The sequence below is a fragment of the Dama dama genome, chromosome 4 (assembly GCF_033118175.1).
Source record: "Dama dama isolate Ldn47 chromosome 4, ASM3311817v1, whole genome shotgun sequence".
Taxonomy (NCBI): Eukaryota; Metazoa; Chordata; class Mammalia; order Artiodactyla; family Cervidae; genus Dama; species Dama dama.
Window position 1 is genome coordinate 11,673,719 of NC_083684.1, and position 20,435 is coordinate 11,694,153.

The window sequence follows — 20,435 nt, forward strand, 5'->3', positions numbered from 1 at the left end:
CAGTGAGTTGGAATGTAGAGTGTTGCTCTCAGAGCCGCAAAAGTTCTGTGTAACATCAGGCAAAGTCAACCTCTCTCCACTGTAAATAAGGGATTTTCACTTTCTTTTATGGGACTGCTGGTCTCAAATGACATAATGTATGGAAGTGCCTTTCGCGGTTTGTGACGTGGGTAGACACTCAGGAGAGGTGACCATTAGCAATGCTTTCGTTCATCCTCGAAGCAGGGTGGGCTGTTTGGATGTCCCTTTGGTAATTTTTAAAGAAAAAAGATGAGGCATTTGACACACACCTTTTGCTTGCTTACTTGGTTTATTTTGATCAAGTTTGTTGAGGTATAATTTATGTACAGTAAACTGCATCCATTTAAAATGCACAGTTTAATGAGTTTTGACAGATGCACATAGCCATGAAACCACCACTGCGCTGAGGAAACGGAACATTTCCGTCACCCCGCAAAGATTTCTTACTGTTCTCTTTGCAATTCACTACGCTTTACGGTCTAGATTGCCCTGGCCCTGAGAAACGCTGGTCTGTTTTCTGTCACTGTTGATTCATTTGCATTTCCTAGTTTCATGGCAGTGAAATTAGACAGGGTATAGCCTGAATCTGGCTTCTTTCAGTCAGCGTTCTGAGTGTGTGATGCACCGTGCCATTGTGTGTATCTGTGGCTCATTCCTTTTCGTTGCTGAGTAGTGTTCCCCCGTGTGGCTCCGCTGCTTTCTGTTGATCTCATTACCTGTTGCTGTGCATGCGGGTTGTTTCCAGAGCAGTATCCTGCAGTAGAATGCTTCAGTCACTAGTAGGACTGAGGATGTTTTAGAGGCCGGTGGGCATTGCTCCAGAGTGGTTGGAGCGTTTTATTTATACGTTCTGTGCTGATTCCATTGCTCCGCATCCTCAATAGTTCTTGATACTGACAGTCTTTTCTTTTTTTAATCTATTAAAACGCTTACAAAGATTAATGATTTGTGTGTGTAACTGTGCGTGCGTATGTGTGTGTGCATGCACGCGTGCACATGCTGGGTCTTAGTTGGAGCCTGCAGGATCTTTAGTTGTGGCATGCGGGACTTTTTTTTTTTTTCTTACTTGCAGCTTGCGGGAACTTTCACTTGCACCATTTGAAATCTTTAGTTGCGGTTTGCAAACCCTTAGTTGCAGCGTGTGGGATCTAGCTCCCTGACCAAGGATCACACCCGGGTCCCCTGCGTTCGGAGCACAGAGTCTGAGCCACTGGACTGACCACCAGGGAGGTTGCTTGTCAGTGTTTAAATGTTCTGTTTGGGCGTGCATGGCATCTCATTGTGGTTCTATTTTATTTGTAAAATAAATGACTACTGATATTGAACATCAAAACTATGCTTATGGGCCATACCTTCCCCCCTCCCCCGTTTTTGGCAATTGCAACAACTGTGTTGAGATGTAATTCACATACTGTACAGTTTACTCATTAATGGTCTTTAGTATATTCACAGAGTTGTACAGTCATTACTAAAGGCATGCCATGTCTCCTAACATTTGCCTTTTTACTCACCCCCACCCACCCCACTGCTAGCTCCATTTTCTTCCCTTACCATTTAAATTCAATAGCCCCCTTTAATTCTATTTTTGACCCTCTGTCTTGGTCTATATTCTTTCCCCTGGAGATCATACCCACTTCCCACATTTCAACAATCACTCTGCCTCCCAGATCTTTATGTCCATTTCTGAACATCTGTGTCTAATGTGTTGATCCTAGATTATTCCCAGCCTCACGTATCTTTTGCAGGATATGTTCAACTGGCTGTAAAGTCAACTTGTCACCTCCCCCAACAACAAGCACAGTTCCCCACCCCATGCACACATCATCCCATCATCCCTGCGGTAGCTCCTCTTACTTCCTCCGTGTTCCTCAGCTGCCTGGGGTTATACACCTTTGTGTCCCTCTTGTTACCACACCTGGGTGCACTCTGGGTGGTCATCCAGTGAATAGAGGAACTTGTGTTCTCCAGATGGCCTGAAAACACACTTCACTTTTATCTTCCTTGGAAATTAGTTGCATTACTATCTCATTAAAAGTTGAGAAAAATAATTCTTGCTGCACTTCACGAGGCTGCTAAACAGTTGTCCCAGCAATTTCTAATGATAATTTGGGAAATATTTCTAACCTATGGCCTCCTTTTCTTATCCCTAGTTAAAGCCCTTGTGGAAGGAATTCAATTTCTGCTTTTCCTTAATGTTCCTTAAATGTTGTACATATCTTAAAAGCAGGTTCCCCATAAAACAATATGGATTATGTCCTCATTCTGTTTAACAGTTTGAAAGCTTACCTGAAAGGACAAGAATGAGACTCCCTTAAAAATCATGTCCAAGTTAAAAAAAAAAATCATGTCCAAGTTTTAAAGGAACATAAAACTTTCTCTTTTAAAAAGAAATATCCCCCTCTGCTCTCATCCTCTGACTTACAAAGCTGAAGTCTAGCTCTTTCATTATTTCTTGGCAGCGAGAACGAAGCTGAGGCCCTTGGGTCTGGAGACTGCTTGAAAAGATCTTTGCTTTGTAGCTATGTTTCGTCTTAGCACAGCACAAGCCCCAGAGAGATCTCATGTTCCCTGACCACAGGAGAGAGGATAGCCCGTGGAGAAGCTGAGTCAGGAAGGTCACCTGCAAGCAGCGCAGCCTCTGTAATGGAGGCTCCAGGCTTAGATCCTGGAGAGGGTGGTGGCAAAGGGCCATCTTAACCAAGAGCCCTGGAGGGTAGAGGGCTTCCCTGATAGCTCAGTTGGTAAAGAATCCGCCTGCAATGCAAGAGACTCCAGTTCAATTCCTGGGTCAGGAAGATCCCCTGGAGAAGGGATAGGCTGCCCACTCCAGTATTCTGGCCTGGAGAATTCCATGGACTGTATAGTCCATGTGGTTGCAAAGAGTTGGACATGACTGAGCGACTCTCATTTCACAGGAGGGTTTGGGGAGGAGGCCAGGTTGTTGGTGGCAGGAGGGGAGCAGGAGGAGGGTCATGCAGCCAAGGAAGTGAATTAACCCATAGGCATGTTGAGGTCTAGATGGGAAACTGAAAAAGAGGGCCAGGCACATAGCCCAAATGTAAGAGCAAAAGAAAGGTTTGGGTCTGGGGTGTGTGTGTGTGTGTGTGTGTGTGTGTTGGGGGCTGAGGTGATGGGTCAGCAAGGCATCAGAGAGCCAGAAATGAGAGAAAGCATGAGAAGAAGGTACCCCAGCAGGAGAGAAGGTGGACCTGGGATGCCTCACAGGTTGGGGTTGGTCTGTGAGTTTCCTCTGGTTGCTGCAGCGAAGTGCCACAGATGGACTGGTTTGAGCAACAGAAAGTTGTTTTTTCCGTGGGGGCTGGAAGGCCGAGATAAAGGTGCCAACAGGTGCCGTGCCTTCTGCGGCCTCGCTGCCAGGCTTGCAGGCGGCCGCCTGCCCGCCGTGTGCTCATGCAGTCTTTGCTCTGCGTACCTGTGTCCCTGTTGTCTGTGTGTCTGATGGCTCTTCTCAGGAGGATGCAGTCAGTCTGGAAGAGGGCCAGCCATCACGGCCTCCTTTTAAATTGATCAGTTCTTGAAAGGCCTTTCCTCCAAGTCACACTTGGAAGTCTTGGAGGTTGGGCCTGCAGCACATGAATTTTAGGAGCACACGCTTGAGCCCCTAACAGCCAGGCCTGAGGATGTAACATGTCACGGCCTGAAGTTTACAGGGGGCTGGGATGGCCGTTAGCAGGCGTCTCTGTTTCTGTCTCAGTCCTGCTCTGACGAGGTCATGGCAGCTGGCCGTGTGATCGTACTTACTAATCGTCCTGCTGCATCACCCAGGGCGCCACACATTGCTGTCACAGTCTCGCCCGAGAGCCCTGGAGTGGCGTGAGCCCCAGCGGTGCCCACTTCTGACATTTCCATCAGCCAAACCAAAGACACAGTTGCTTCTAGTGATTGAGAATATGCTTGGTGTGCAGCCATTGTGGATGAAACCTTAGTGCCTTGGGGTGACGAATATACTGTAGAAGTAATTTCAGTAAGCCTGGTGATCAGAAAACAGTGAATCCCAAGTTTGAGCTGTACTGATGTTTTAAAAGCAATCAGGGCTCAGGCTCACCATCCAGAAACCATCCGTGTTAACGTTTTAGTCTGTGTCAGGGAAGTATGTTTGCTGCTCTTCTGCACATGATGTAAATACCTTATAATACATGTGCCCACTTACATACATTTTAAGCCAAATAAGATTGTCCTGTGTATTCTCTTTCATAGCCGGCTTCTTATTGAACTTATTGATAGCTTGTAAACATTTTCCCATTGCGATAGAAGTTTTCCCTTACCGTGATCCTCAGTGGCAAGGTGGTATTCACTCATATGGTTATGCTGTATTTTCCCATTCAATAATCTTGTTAGATTCCCATCAGCCACCTGATAAGTTGCCATTCCTTGTGAGTTTTGCCCCAAAGAATTTGTTACCAGGAATTATTCAAGTATGGATAATTGCACATGTCTGCAGTCAACCTTGCCAGCCAGCGTGCCTGCCTGTCCACCAGCCAACTACCCATCCATCCTGTTTTCCACCCTTTCATCATATCATCCATCCAATGAAAGTTTCTTGACCTTTTGCAGAAGATTTGAGATTGCTTTTGGAGGATCCACACGAGGAAGAGGACCCAGATGAAGACCTTAGGGTTCAGAGGCAGTCACATCGATTGGGATTTGAAGAACCGTCCAAGGATCTTTGCCGAGATGCTCCATCTGGGCTGAAGAGTGGTTTCCTGCGAGCCTCCTTGGGGCCACAGGGAGAGAGGGGGACGAGTCCCCGAGCAGGGTTGCCGCTCGGAGAAGTCTCGTCAGCGGTCACCTCTGCCCTGCCTCTTGCTGGAGAGCTCGTCGGGACAGGGAGGGCAGACCCGAGTCTCCCAGAGCCTGTGCGATTCCACAGTGGACGTGAAGCAGGCGGAGCGCTCACCAACGTGCTGGGCCTTGGCGATTTTCTTTCTGGCTTATATTTGGGGTGTTGTTAAGAAGACGACAGTCGGCGGGTTTGGGAGGCGGGAGGGAGTTCCTAAGAGGCTTGGCGCTCAGCCTCCGTCGGGGCCATCACCGCACCTCGTCCTGCAAGGTCAACAGCCCCTGGAAAGCCGGGCACCGGCCCGCCACCTCTGCCTTCACCCGGTGCCCTTGACGCGGGGCCAGCTCGTCGGGATCCTCGTAAAATTCTTCGGTGATGGCTTCTTCTGTTCCCTTTATTTCCTGAAGTGAACATCTGTCTCATTGTTCACCTCCATTGCTTTAGTGCTTTCCTCATGCTTTCTCCCTTTCCAGACAATAAACTTTATTTTCTTCGTAAGAATTCAGTCTACGCAAGGGTATTAGGCAGCTTGTTTGCACCTTTTAATTTCTGGATGGCTTCCAGGAAGGCTCTTTGCAGCAGTTCCGATGGGTTCATCTGTGACTCGCGGAAGACAATGCGGCGTTGTGCTTGGGTCTTTATCAGTTACCTTCTGTTTGTCAACATCTGCTTGGAAATGTTTGCTGGTAGCCACCCTGCACCCTCCCACCACCCGAGAAGTAAAGGGGCTCATGTCTTTTTGCTTGACCTGAGGATAAGACCAAGTGTCGGCTGGTTTTTTTTGTTTGTTTATTTTGTTTTCTTTTTTTGGAGGGGTCAAGTGCTCAGGTTTAACTGTTTAACTGAAACCCCTAGACTTCATACATTTTGCCAACTGGCTTTGGAGAGGGAATCAGGCGCTTTATTTCATTAATGGCTGTGCAGCCTGGTAATTAGCTAATCATTACAGTTTAATTTTGGTGCCGATGTTGATGACGTACCAAAAAGCTGTGTAAACCCTCGCTTGCAACTGGGAAACATTTCCATGTTTGAAGAGACCATTATTTTTCAGATGCCCCAAACTCCTCAGCAAGCCACTTTCTTCTTCTTGTTTATTCCTTTCTACCCTTAATCTTTCCAAATAATCTAATATCTTTGCCAGTAAATATATGGGCTTTTGTTTTCTGACTCCATGTAAATGTGTTCTTATTTGAACTCTGTGAACTCGATACATGTTCTCTTAACTATTGGTATGTCTCCTTCTTCTGTTCAGTTACATGAATGGTGTTTCATGTTTTTGTGTTTGCCTATATGGCCTGTCTTTAAAAAAAAAAGGCTTTTGATTATGGAAATTTCAAATATATTCAACAGTAAAGCAGACAGGATGGTAATAAGCCCCCATATGCCAGTCACCCTGCTTCAGCATTAGGAAGCTGGTTTTCCTGTTCCTGTTCGCTTTGTTCCTCTGTGTGTGTGTGTGTGTGTGTGTGTGTGCATATATACTTGGGGGGGGTGTGTGTGTATACACATGTATAGGCATATATATTTTTTCTAGTGTGTGTTGTATGGCAGTTTACATTTCATGTGTTCAAACAAAATTTTGTTTAGTAAGAGTAAAGCCACTCTTAAGTAGAGAAGAGTCAAAGCTCCATAATGAAATGCTTGCTTTTCTTGTGTATCTGTGGACACGTGAGGGAACTGTAGTCCAAGGGCAGGAAGGAGGAGGCATTGTGCATCCCCAGTTCATTTTAAGGCTTGCTCCCTGACCCTCCTCTCCAGTGCTCTGGGTGGAGACGGAGTAGGGGCAGGGCAGTGGGGCCAAGAGGTGCTGTGTGGAGGGCGATGCCCTGGGAATAAACATTCCCAAACAAGGCATGCGACGTGAGTTGGGCACTTTGCCCAGCAATCCGAGGTCAGATGGCTGACTTGTAAATGAAGCTTGACCGTGTATGGCTGTATATGTCTTTGCCTCAGTTCCATTTGCATTTTCTGGAACCCAATTACGGAGATAAAGGAGTTTTTAGAGCCTGAAGAGGGGGCACCGGCAGGAGAAGGGGGACTCTGACTGCGTTTTCTCCCTGAGGCACACAAGGCCCGGGTGGCCCCTAGATTGAGTGGTGGCCCAGAAGCCCTGGTATCTGGCCGTACTGCTGGTGACCCGAAGAAACGGTTCGCTGGTGGGGTCCTCAGAATAGTGCCCTAGTGTCAACATGGAAGCCGCTGGCCCAGAGAGAGTGTCAGATTCTGTTGAGGCCTTGCTTCGGCAAGACCACAGCGAGCCCTCCTCTCGATCGCTCTTACACACCCCCACACACACCCGCACACTCAGACACACTCAAGTGTGGAAAGACCAGCTGCCTCCGCAGAGCCGTGCTCTTCTCTGCAGGACCACCCTCTCTTCCCGTCCGCGGTCGTGTTCTAACTAAAGAAGCCAGTGTGTGGGAGAGGGCGAGCTGGTCCCTTCTGTCCGTAACCCCGCTGGAGCATTGTCTTTATGGTATCCTCATCACCTTGATGGGAGGAAGAGACAGAGTGTCAGCAGAGTGTGACCTGGGGCACATTCAGAGTGTTTATTCTATGCTACACGCTTCCACCTGTGTTATTCTTAGTATTCAGCGTGGCTTTGTGGGGTTGGAGATACTGCAATTGCTGTTGTTGGCTGTGATTCTCACTGTTATCAATGTCAGCTATGCTTATTGACCCTCTCATTCCAGGCACATGGCTACACGCTTTATACTCACTGTCTGATGGAATGTCCGCACACTCTGGCTGTGTGTATATAACTGCCTGCATTTCACCGGGTTTCAGAGAGTTTAGTGCATTTCTTGGCATGCTGGAACTACGTGTGATAGAACTCGGATGCCATCTTGGTCGGGCCTGATTTCTCTGCCTGTGGTTTCTGACATAGGAGAGGGAGCAGCGTTGATCCCGAGAAGGCTGGTGCTTCCTCTCGAGAGTCTTTGCCCCTCGTGTGCCTGGGGATTTGTTTCCTAGAGGGGCTGAGTTGTGCATTAGGGCTGGGCAGAATCCACATACAGGTACCACACACGAGATTAACTTTCCCTCTTACCTTTCTACATATTCTTAGAACTACTACTTTATTTTCCAAAAAATTATGCCTACACTAAAACATTAAATAACACAGAAAAATCTAAATGGCAAGTCTCTTCCCTTTAAACATGCGCTAAACATCAGTCCTTCCACCAGAAGACAATCTCTTCTGGGTTCTTCCAGTAGATAAATTGCCTGCACAAGCTGTAAATCCATTCATGGATATTTTATATTCATGTATCCTATCTATCTGTTTCATGAAATTAGAACTCTGCTGGTTAATTTTTTTCCTGATTGAAAAGTAACGTTATCTTGACATATTTCACAATTATAGTCACACCTACACAAATAAGGAGTAAGTGCTTCTGAATCTCACAAGCAATTGCTGTTAACTTGGTGTATCTCTGTCTTCTTAAAATTCAAATATATTTGTCTATATTTCTTAAAATTGCCATCACACTGTAGTCCGATATTTTTTTTTTCTAACGAATTTTGGTCGTCTTTTTGTACCAGTAAGTATTCTTTGGCAGTACAGTTCTAATGACTGTACATTATGCCTTCATAACTTACTAAACCAATCCCTTCTTGCTGGGCACAGATGCTATTTTCACTTTTCACAGTCACCATCAATGCTACTGATTTCCCTGGGCCAAGTGAGGCTTTTAAGTGTGAATTGATCATTCTTCTTCAGAAAGGCTGTTCCCATTTATACTCCTTTTTTTTTTTTTTTCCAGCCCTGTTTGGGGGTCTCTTTTTCTACACGTCCATGTCCACCCTCACTGTGTATTTATCATTTTCAAATGGTTTGTATTACTTGCTGAATGATCATGCATTTGATTGATAACCGAGAGCACTTGTTCCAAGTCTTCTCAACTTTAAAAGTATGTTAAACAAAAATTTTTATCATTTCACATAAAAACTTTGAAAGGTCTCAGGCTCGTCTGTAATGGAGAGTGTACAAATTGAGGTTTTTGCTGTGCTTAATCCCTATTAAAGCACTGATCACTAGGGCTCCGAAACTACTATGAGAAGAGCACTCAGAAAGTATAAGGAATCGATAGCTGGTGCTTAGGAGGTGAGTGAAACGGCTTTGTTTGTTTTAAACCCACCTTGGGGCTGAAAGAAGACTTAAAATGAGTTAGGTTGCAAGTTTTTCAGCATTTCATAGCTTATATATTCAAACAGTTAACTTGCATTCAGAAGTTACAGAGATGCATGTCAATTATTTTTCTTTAATAAATTGAATTTTCACTGGGGGAAAAATGCCTCTTAGAAGATACCAACATGTGCATGAGAGGCCCTGCTTTTTTTTTTTTAAGAAACTCATAATTTGAAGTGAGTAGCAAAGATTCTGTGCCGGGTCCCTGCTTCCCATGGTGGAAGTGAGCAGGGTGCATTTCCCCGAAGAGGTGACTTTGACTCTCCTTGTGGTCTGACGCTGCAGTAGCGTTGGGACTTAAGGCTGTGATGAGAATTTCGGTAGTGCTCGTGTTGTAAACTTTGATTCCTCCAGCGTCCAATCATCAGGAAATACTTCTCAACGAGCTGATTAGTTAGTGCTTCTCAGATTTTCGGATTATAGGATCCCAAAAATTTTTCTAAAGGAAATAGAAATGAGGACACCAACTTAAACTTGCCAAAGTGTTTTCATTTCCTAAGAAGGACACTAATAAAACAACAAACAGAAATCAACAAGCAGCACCCTCATCAACAGTCAGTACCACTTTATAAAAGAAAGGCTGTCTCAGCAAAGAACGCCAGCTCCAAAGACAGCCACTTCATTGTGTTTTATGAACTTCTTTCCAGATAACTTCAGACTTACATAGACGTTGCAAAAATGCACCAAGGCTTTACCTATCTTCCCTTAATTTTAACAGTTTATAACCTAACTGTAATATAATTATCTAACCGTAATATAGTTATCAAAACCAGGATGGTAGTTTAGAATAGTTGGCAGTAGTTTCTAATGTCAGCTGTACCACCTTAATCACATTTTACCAGCTTTCCATTAGGTCTTCTTAGCGCAGGATCTGATCCGTGATCCCACCTTGTCTTTAACCAAGTGTTGTCTTGGTCGCCTCTAGTCTTTGATAGCTCCTCATTCCTTCCCTGTCCTTCCTGATCTTGAGACTTTGGTGCAACTGATTTTTTTTCCTTCTTCTTAATGATTGGGTTAACTTAAAGCAGATTTTTGGCCTGAGCATCCTAGAAACGATGTTGTGTCCCTTTTAGTGAAGCAGGTCAGGTGGTACATGATGTTTGTCTTGCTGTGGTTAATGGTGAAGTCACCGTGATCATTTGGTGAAGGTCATGTCTGCTGAGTTTCTCCAGCATCTTGTTAATGTTTTTTGTTTTTCACCCTACATAAATACTTAGGGGGATATGCTTTGAGATTATGCCAGCCTTCTCTTTCTTCCCTGAACATTCATACACTGACTTCAATCTCACCTACAGCAGTTATTATAGCAGCGCTTGCCTAATGGTGATTTTGTATTTCTCACATGGCTTTCTGTACTGATTAATTGGAATTCTTATGAAGGAAGAGTGATCCCATCTCTCCCACTTGTTGATTGATTCAGTTATTTTATTTATATTAGTATAGATTCACAGGTACATGTTTTGTTCTGTAGTCCAGTAATATCATTATTTATTTTGCTGCTCAAATTGTTGTGACTTTGGCTGGACTGTTGTCTTCAGGACCTTCTTCTGGTTGGCTCCTGTGACAGAATGCTATTTTTTAAAAAAAAATCTTGTGCTCGCTTCAGCAGCACATATACTAAAATTGGAACGATACAGAGAAGATTAGCATGGCCCCTGCGCAAGGATGACACGCAAATTCGTGAAGCGTTCCATATTTTTAAAGATAAAGAACATTACAGCATACTAACACATATATATGGAATTTAGAAAGATGGTAACGATAACCCTATATGCAAAACAGAAAAAGAGACACAGAAGTACAGAACAGACTTTTGAACTCTGTGGGAGAAGGTGAGGGTGGGATGTTTCGAAAGAACAGCATGTATATTATCTATGGTGAAACAGATTACCAGCCCAGGTGGGATGCATGAGACAAGTGCTCGGGCCTGGTGCACTGGGAAGACCCAGAGGAATCGGGTGGAGAGGGATGTGGGAGGGGGGATCGGGATGGGGAATACGTGTAACTCTATGGCTGATTCATATCAATGTATGACAAAACCCACTGAAATGTTGTGAAGTAATTAGCCTCCAACTAATAAAAAAAAAAATAAAGGAAAAAAAATCTTTATTTATTTATTGGTTGCTCTGGATCTTAGTTGCTCTGGATCTGTAGTTGTGGTGTGTGGAATCTAGTTCGCTGGCCAGGGATTGAACCTCGGCCCCCTGCATTGGGAACACAGAGTCTTAGCCACCGGACCAGCAAGGAAGTCCCTGGACTGCCATTTTGATGGAGTGAATTCCCCTTCACGCTGTCTTCCACCTTGCTCCCCACCTTTGATCTCATGTCACCGTAAGCTACTGAGAACAGAGGCCTACTCTTTGGAATACAATGGCCTGGGGAACAGAAGGAAACTCATGGGAGCATGCGCCGTGCTGAATCCCCAGTCCCCACCCCCCCACCCCTTAGAGAAAATAAGAGAAGACACAAGGAAGTGGTGATGGATAAAACTAGAATGTGAATTAGGATAAAGGAAGAATAAGCTCTCATTGGATTGCAGGAAAGACAGGTATCTTTTTTTAGGATTGTAAAGGGCTTGGAGCGGGGGGTAGTGGTTTCAGGGAGCAGCCCAGCTTAAAAATAATAGACACAGTTCATCAAAAACTTCTTGTGTGCCAGGCAGGTACTGGGCCCTCCAGGCTACAAGCATAACTTTATCTAACCTCCCCATGCTGAAGGGGACACTAACATTATGGTTCCACAGATGGGAACAGTGAGGTTCCAGGTCTCCAGGAGGGCGGAACACATTAGGGAGGTGATGGGGTCGGGACCGAGTCTTGTTCCCTGGACCCCAGAGTTTGTCCTTGTGCACGTCTCCCCACGGCCACCTGCTCATTCCTCCCCGCGGTGGGTTTTGGGGGAGGAGAGAAGAGCTCCTGCCTGCCCCTAACGCTCTAAAGAAGGGGCCGCCTCCCCCCGCTCCCCACCACAGCAGTCTGTCTGTCATCGGGAAAGAAAGAACCACCTTTACATATAGTTGTCACTGGGATTGTGTGTGTGTGTGTGATTCTGCACCCTTCTATGTAGTCTGTGTGTTTGAATATATTCTGTGTTCTGGTCGTGCCTTTTTGCAAAAAGCCGCTTTCAGGGTGTGCAAGTGTGAGGACTTGTAACTTGCAGTGATTCCGCGAGGGCATCCCAGCAGAGAAAGTGTTTCTGTTTCTACAGAATCTTTTTGGTCACCAGCATGCATTTTCTTTGGCCTGCCCTCCTCTACTTACCATCCCTCCACCTCTAAGACAAAGGATCAGACACTGGAAGAGATCTTGCCCACCCCAGGAGCTCCACACCCTCTAGCTCACAGCTGAGAGGATGGAAGTTCCTGGGGAGTGGGGGTGGGGTGGGGGGAGAAACCTGCCCAGGGTCACAGAGTGAGGTGACAGCACAGCGGGGCCCCACCAAGAAGCAGGGGTGCGGACTCTAGGTCACATCCTCTTGCCATCTTGCCTTGGAGCTCCATCAAGACTGCCTGTCTCTGCGGCCAATGGCCCACTGGACAGGTGCGGGAGAGGGATTCCTCAGCATGGTCTTTTAATAATCAACGCTTACATTTTGTCTTGGCCCCAGGCCAGACTCCCCCCACCCCTGCCCCACGCCCCACCCAGTCTGTGTTCGAGGTTCAGCATTCCTGTGAGTTAGTGACCGTGCCTTTCTCGGCCTGCGGATGTCGCTCTCCATCCATAAGGCTCGTTTCCAGGGACCATGTTTGCAGCAAAGACTATAATTTTATTTTGGGTTTGGGTATACTGATTACATTTTAGCTTCTGGTATATTTTCTTACCCGTCACAGCCATTAAATTTATTTTAATAGTTACTCTACCCTCCTGATAGCCAGTGAAGGGGGAATTGGATATTGTCTATCAATTGGCTAGTCTGTGAACTCAGGCTGTATCTAATTACAAGGCATTGTATTGGTGCTGATTTATTAACCATTTACTGAGCTTGGGAGAAGGTTCCGTTTTTTAGTGGCACTCGACAGCCTGGATGCAGCTTTCCAGGAGGGTAGGGTGCCTGGAATATCACCGATCTTATAGTTATTACTTTGTGTCATATATAATCTTGTTTTTTCCCTGCAACAAATAAATCTTTGGGACTCCCTGGAAAAAAAAAAAAGAAAAGAAAAAAAAATTTGTGGTTACAGTATAATAAAAATAAACCGTTTGTCGTGACTGCAGCTGACATTTATCAGCCTGTTTGTGGGTGCTCTTTCTCTCTCTCTATAATACAGAACATAATTTGTCACTTTGTAAATACATTCCAGTCTAAATCCCTGCCAGCATCTGTTAGTGTTTGAAGGATTAATGTGCTACCCTGTGTATGTCTGCGCTTGCAGGGAACAGTGTAGCATATGATTATGGATCTCCAGAGAACAGGAGAATGGGGTATTTTCTCAGCTTTTTCCTTCACATGTGGTCTTTCTGGCCTTTCCTGATTTTTTCTCATCCTTTTCCTATCCTGCTTAAGACGCTGGAATTTCATCATTTGCAAGGGTACTGTTAGTCTCCAACATTCCATCTCCATTTTATTGAAAGGGTCATGATAATGATAGTTGCAGGCAGTAAGGGTGGACAGATGGTTCGGGATTGGTTAGACTGGAATTCAGGTCCTCCCTTCATCTGATTTATGACCTCAGATTATTTAGTTTACGTGTGCTTACTCTCAATGGCACCCCACTCCAGTACTCTTGCCTGGAAAATCCCATGGACGGAGGAGCCTGGTAGGCTGCAGTCCATGGGGTCATGAAAAGTCCGACACGACTGAGCGACTTCACTCTCACTTTTCACTTTTATGCATAGGAGAAGGAAATGGCAACCCACTCCAGTGTTCTTGCCTGGAGAATCCCAGGGATGGGGTCACACAGAGTCGGACACGACTGAAGTGCCTTAGCAGTAGCAGTAGCACTCTCAAAGTGAAGATGTGTCTAGCTGCCTTTTAAAGGCACTGAGGGTGAAGAAGGGAATCTTGCATGGATGTGAAGGGTTGAGCAGAGCGTCTTGACGAGGTTTCCTGTGGGGCTGTCTCCCCGTCCATCCCTCTTCATGTCGTTGCTCCCCTTAACGCGGTCCAGGACACTTCCAGTGCCGTGACCTAACAGGTGGCTATGATTCTGTTTTGTTTTTCGTCTTTTCTTGTTAACTAGTGGGTTTTGTATTTGTTTGGAAGTATTAATCCCCGTAAATCAGGTGCTTGGTGGCTTCTTGGTATTCAGAGATTTCAAAGATCATTCTGCCAGTAAGAAACTCTGGTCCTCAGCAAGGCTTGATACTGACTCCTGGTTGAGGAATTTAAACCCCTCGGTCCAGGCAGAATGACTCACAGTGCTGCAAGGGCCATCTTTGCTCTCCCCAGCAGAAGGCATGAATTTCCTCTGAATCGTGATGATATGGCCTGTAATTCTTATTACTTTCTTTCTTTTTTCTTTTTTTTTTCCTTATTACTTTCAAGAACAGTTATGGTTTCTCAATCACCCTTAGTCTACTGCTATCATCCGGATTGAAAAATCCCAGGACATAGAAGACATGATCTCTTTAATAATTATCTTATGAGCAGTCTCTTTATTTCGTGTTTTCATTGTTTTGGTTTTTTTGTGTGTAGTTCTGCCTGTCCCACCCAAATGGTTCCCCCACCCAAACTCTGTGTCTGCACCTGCAGTTCTTCCCTCTGCAATAAAGAAGAAAGTGCGTAGTTCTGTTTCCATTGCAAGAGGTGTTGTGTTGTTGTTTTGGTTTTGCTTTTGTGCACTGTAAATGCATATGCACCAGACGGAAATGTTATGCTCTCATTCCCAGTGGCCAAGATGGAGCTTCCAATGTGATGCCTGTTAGGATTTTGAAGAGAATCATTAGCAGATCTGGAACATACCTTTGAGCCCAGTGGAAAAAAGTCTGTCCTTCACACCCTAAATGCCCAAGGATTGGCATGCTTGGAAGATGTCTAGAAACCCCGGTTTCAGTTTCTCTAACAGGTTTTTATAGCCTTCCAGAGTGGCCATAATATTTTTTACAGTGGTCCTGTGTTCAAGCAGACATATGGAATTGCAGGAACCATTTAGTGCTGATACTTACAACATGTAATACTCCTGATATTCAGATTTTTAACAGGAGACACATTTTGCAAGAAGTAGTGTTAGCAGATACTTACCGCTCATTGTACACACTACTTGAGACTCTTAATGCTGTCTGTGAGCTACATCTTTATCAGCTGGCCTGTGTGATCAGTCAACATGTTATTTAAGACATCGTGTGATGCTCTATTTTCTCCTATATTCAGTGGAATCTGCAAATTACATTAATTACAAGACTGCCAGACTGTTGGAAACATACCCAGCTTTCCCGACTCTTGTCTTGAAACAGGTTTCAGCAAACTGTGCCACACCAGGAGGAAATCCAGCCCAACACCTGTTTTTGTAAATAAAGTTTTATTGGAACTCAGCTGCACCCATTTGTTGACAGTGTCTATGGCAGCTTTTGCATCCATGCTGCAAAAGTCGAGTTGTTTGTGTGGCTAGCAAAACCTAAAATACTAACTGGCCCATTCAAGAGAAAGTTTGCTGACTTTCTGGAGGACTTACAGCCATTTGGGAAGAAAAGTGTGTTTCACTACATTCCAGTGAGCAGGTGGTTAGATTAGTATCTTATTTCTACACATATGAAAACATTTCAAATTACACATGACTTAGATGTCTCTCTTGGCTCTTCCAGAGTCTGGAGGTTGGGTGAGGGGAGAGGTGGAAATCAACATTCTTTTTTTTTTTTAAATCATAAAGTTAACATTTTAATAGTGAAAAAAAAAAAGAGTGTAAAGGCTTTGGGTTCATGGAAAGAACAACATTCTTGGGAGTGAAGTACATTTGGACCCCACCATAATCTCCTGGATTTAGGGAAAATTTCAGGGTTGGAAAGAAAGTTCTGGCACCAAAACAATAATACTATCTTGTAAGGAGAAATGGCTTATCAGAGTGGAGGAAAAACTAAAATCCCACTTCTGCCAACTGCTGATTATATGGCTTTTCAAGCAGATTTTTTTTTTTCTTTGGATGCTTTTTCAGCCTTTGTTTTGTTTGTAAAGTGCAGGTAATTGGGTGTACTTTGTAAGGGCTCAACAGGGCGAAATGTAGCAGAGTCTGTAATCCTCCCTTCTCTGAATAGTACCTGTCAGAGAGTAAGCCCTCCAAAGTGTTTAATTAACAGTGAGCGTTTGCCTCTTGGACTGCGCTTCATAAGTGTACACAGGGCAGGAAGTCTGACAGCTCCTAGTTGTGTGATGAGCGGTGACACTTAGATGAACTAGAAAACGTAATCCTCAGCCAGAACACCCCCGAGTCCTTCTGGGGCTTGCACTGCAGACCTGGTGCCTCCCAAAAGGAGTGCACCCTCTAAAGCCTGCTTTCCTTGAGAAATAGGGGACCACATGGACGAGGTCCTCCCGTCACACCAGTGAAAGCTCTGGCCACCCCATCCCCTGTCGGCAGCAGAGGCTCTGCCTGAAGAGAACATCCGTGTCGTGGCGCCAGAGGGAGCAGGGGGCGACACTGTTTATAAATACTGAAGGAGTGCGCCGAGGCCGAGCCGCCTTACACGGGCGCATGCCGAAGTGGCTTCTAATGGACGCTTACAAGGTGGTGTCCCCCACCCCCAACTCTAATGCTGTCTGCACTGCTCTCCTGAAAACACGCAGTCTCTAACTTAGCTGCCTTTCAACAGAGTGACCCCCACGTGATTCATTTGTCCCTTTTGGCTACAAGAGAGCAGACCACGGAGTCAGATGTGAACATGGCCACGTGCCCATGCCCAAGCTGGCACGCTTTGGGCACTGAGGGGACAGGGTCGCCTGGTCACTGCTTTGAATCTGCGCTTCGAGTTGGCCTCATTCTGCCACTCCTCACAGACCCCTCTTTTTTAGGCTCCTGTTAGGACTTCCCTTTCAGTAGCAGTCCTGGGGAAGCTGTCAGACAAGCCTGGAAACCTCATGGGACAGGAACGCCTGCCTCTTTTGCTGAGCATCTCTCCATCTGTCTGTCTACCTCTGTGTGTCTCTCTCTCTCTCTACTCCTTAGCAACCACACCACTATCTGGAATAAAGGACTTGGGTGGAAAAGTTATATCACTAATCCGATAGATGCTCCTGGCCTGAATTCTTTGAATTAATTCAGAAATTGGGATTGTAACAGGCTATCAGCTCTCAGGGGCGTTTTCAGGCTTATTTTATACTGTTTGGGCTCCAGAATCTATTGGATTTTTTAAACCCTGTAATGTCCCAAATTTCATTTCTGCTTGCCAACAGTGTGCTGCTGCTGCTGCTTCCTGGTGAAAGCAGCAGAGAGCCGTCAGCTACACTGGCACTTGAAGTTGTGAGAGACAACAGCTGTACCAAGAGATTTCCAGAGTAGGACAGATCCACATGGGGTGTCCCCACTGGACAGGGACATGGTCTATTTAGTGCATAAAGTATGGGAGCTCCTTGCATCTAGTGGCCTTACTAGAAATCGTTATCCTCTGCATCCATCAGATGGAAGGAGAGAGAATATGGGAAACCCAGTGCACGTGATGAGTAGCCTGGGGTTGCAGGGTGGGGCGGGGGGAGACTATTCCACTCACAGGCCATTGGTGGAAACCTGGAGGTCCCGCCCCACCATAGTGCAGGCTGGGAAATGTAGTTCCCAGCTGGTAGGTCTCTTCTCAACATAGCCCAGTACTATGGACCAGGGAGAACAGGTCTGGGAGATGCTGGTTTTCTCTGTCCACACTATCTGTTTTATACAGCATAGAGGTCATTCTTAAATTCTAGTTGGCCTCTGCCTTTAACATGTGAACTTAAGTCCTGTTAATTTTCCTTGTGATTATGTATGAATCTGTACTAATTTCTAAATTTCATTTTGTGTCTCCTCTACCAGATGTTTCCCTTTATTAATAATTTTAGTTCTTCTTTGGATTTTATTTTTGCATCGATCCAGTTTCTTAATATCCAGTGAACCTCAAGCCTCTTTTTTCCCTGCTGCTGCTAGTTTGGAAGCTAAACTGATTGTCTTCCTCCTCCTCTCTCTCTTTCTCTCTCTCATATCCTTTCCCTCCCCTCCCTTCCTCTGTTTCCTTCCTCCCTCCCTCCCTTTTGATATTTTTCTTCCTGAAACTTTCACATACATGATTTAAATTTTCTCTTACATAGTATAAAGCTGTTTACTGTGTCTTACCATTTTAACCAGCAAAACCAGGCCATACGTGATTTAATAACTCAATTCAATCCCCCTCCCTAAAAAAGAACATCTTCTTTGTTATTGCTGTTTCAATTCCTTCTCCAGTTCCTTTCTATGAGTAAGTTATTTGGTCCCACAGCTAATGTAGAAGATGCACAACGTCTGGGGACACCTTGACTGTGACATGTGTGTATGTGTGCTGTGTGTTGAGTTTGTAGCTCTTCTGCCTTTCTGGGTGCTTTTGTTGGAACTTATTAGAGGCTACTTAGACAGATGCCACCTTAAGCAGGAAACTTCATCTTTCTTGGAAGCACGGAGTCTTTTTAACCTTTTCTAGTTCATCTGTTGAATATGCTGCCCTGCTTCTGCAGAACCTCAGAATGATTCCTCTCTTTGGAATCATCCTTAAATTGAAAGTGACTGTTGTGGTCACTCCTCAAGTGTGATGGTACTGTTGCATGTTTACTGCATGCTCTGCACAGCGGGCTCACACTCGTCTTCAGGCAGCGTGGCCAGCTTCTGAGTGGCAGGCCGGCAGCCAGGGGGCCTGAAGCTTCAGCAGAAAGGCCTGGCTTTCCCGCGGATTATGGGGAATCATTGTTGCCAACATCACTAGCCTGCTTTTATCTGTACTGAGACGAATTTGTCCCAGGTTCAGGTGGTGCATTATTCATTCATTCATTTTCTAAATTAAACCCTGTCTTGAAAACCTACTCTGTGCCACTCACTGTGTACCAGAAGTCAGAGACAGAGATATACAACTTCATTTTAATTGACTGTAAATATTAGTGTGAATTATCAGTTGTTTTGGTTTTCTTTCATAGTCTCTTGCAGTGTTCTTGGGAATAGAAATTTCTCTAACCCTTTTGGACACCCAGCAAAAATGTATCAAAATTTAAAATACAGTTGTCGCTTTATGTGGCAATTCTACTTCCAGGATCTTATCCTATAGAAAAAAAATTGTTTATTGCAAAGCATAGGTATTACAACATTGCTTTTAGTGACAAAAACCTGGAAACTGCATACAGTAATATTAATTACAGCAAGAGCAGTAGTTAACACCTGGAGCTTATGTGTTTAAGGTGCTTCCCGTGGGTCCTATCTTACTGAGTTCCCACAGTGATCCCAGGGAAGGGACTCTTCTGTTATTTCTATTTTTACCGGTAACAAAGGTCAAGCTTTGGGAATTTAAGTAAAAAGTTCACATAGTGAAGGCTGTGGAGGACTGAGACATCCAAAGGGGATCAGTTTTTTTTTTTTTTTTTTTTTATGAATTTTTAATTGGATTAAATTTTTTTTAATTTGTTTTTTTGGTTGTGCTGTGCAATGTATGAGGTATTAGTTCCCTGACCAGGGATCAAACCTATCCTCCTGTATTGGAAGCTCAGAGCTTTAACTACTGGACCACCCAGATCAATTTTTAATAAATGTTTGAACACTCCTCTTCTGGGTAAACCTACTGGTTGAAAAGAATGTGGATGGAGCTCTGTTTAGGTGTATTCTATTATGTGTTAATTGTGAAAAACCAGATTATAGAATAACACATAAACTACGTTACAGTGTTTGTAGAAATAAGCTGTGGCCCAGTGTTTTTATATGTGTAGAAAATGTATCCTGGAAGGGTTTGCCCCAAACTGTCACTCTGTTTATCTTGGGGCAGCAGGATTCCAGATACTTTCACTTGATGCATTATCCACTTCTGTATTATTTGTACTTTGCTCAGTGAGCCGGTTTTATTTTTATAAATAAGGATAAATTTAAATCGTTGGAGCCCACTTGGGGTGAATCGCAGTTCCTCTCCCCAAGCCGACAGGCGCAGCCTCGGCCCCGTTGCCGTCTGGGCCTGGCCGCAGGGTCTGTCAGCACCCTGGGCTCTAGCCCCTAGACGCCAGGGCAGCCCTCTGCCCAGCCGCGGCGCCCGCAGCGTGTCCAGACCTCGCAGGGCGCCCCCTGGCGCCGGCGTGCCCGTGGCTGAGAGCCCCCAGGGCAGGTGCTGTCCTGCCAGTGTGTGTTTCTGTCCATCCTCAGCTTCGTGATGAAGAGCGTCGCTCTCCGTTTGAGCGTCTCCCACACCTCTTGGGTCCTCCGTGTGGAATTCAGAAGCCTTTCAACCAGAGCAGACAAATCTTGTTTCTCTTTCTCTATAGTCAATGAAACTAACTGCCATTGACCTGTCACCAGATAGTCAACAG

The 20,435-nt window shown here is 45.1% G+C and overlaps 1 protein-coding gene and 1 non-coding gene across 6 annotated transcripts in view; both read left to right on the plus strand.

Moving 5' to 3' along the window:
- The window catches only part of WWOX (WW domain containing oxidoreductase), an 886,744-nt gene that overhangs the window by 196,381 nt on the left and 669,928 nt on the right, over positions 1 to 20,435 (plus strand). The window lies entirely within an intron of this gene.
- LOC133055382 (U6 spliceosomal RNA) lies at positions 10,605 to 10,711 on the plus strand. The gene has a single exon (XR_009692658.1). It is a non-coding gene; the product is annotated as a U6 spliceosomal RNA (small nuclear RNA).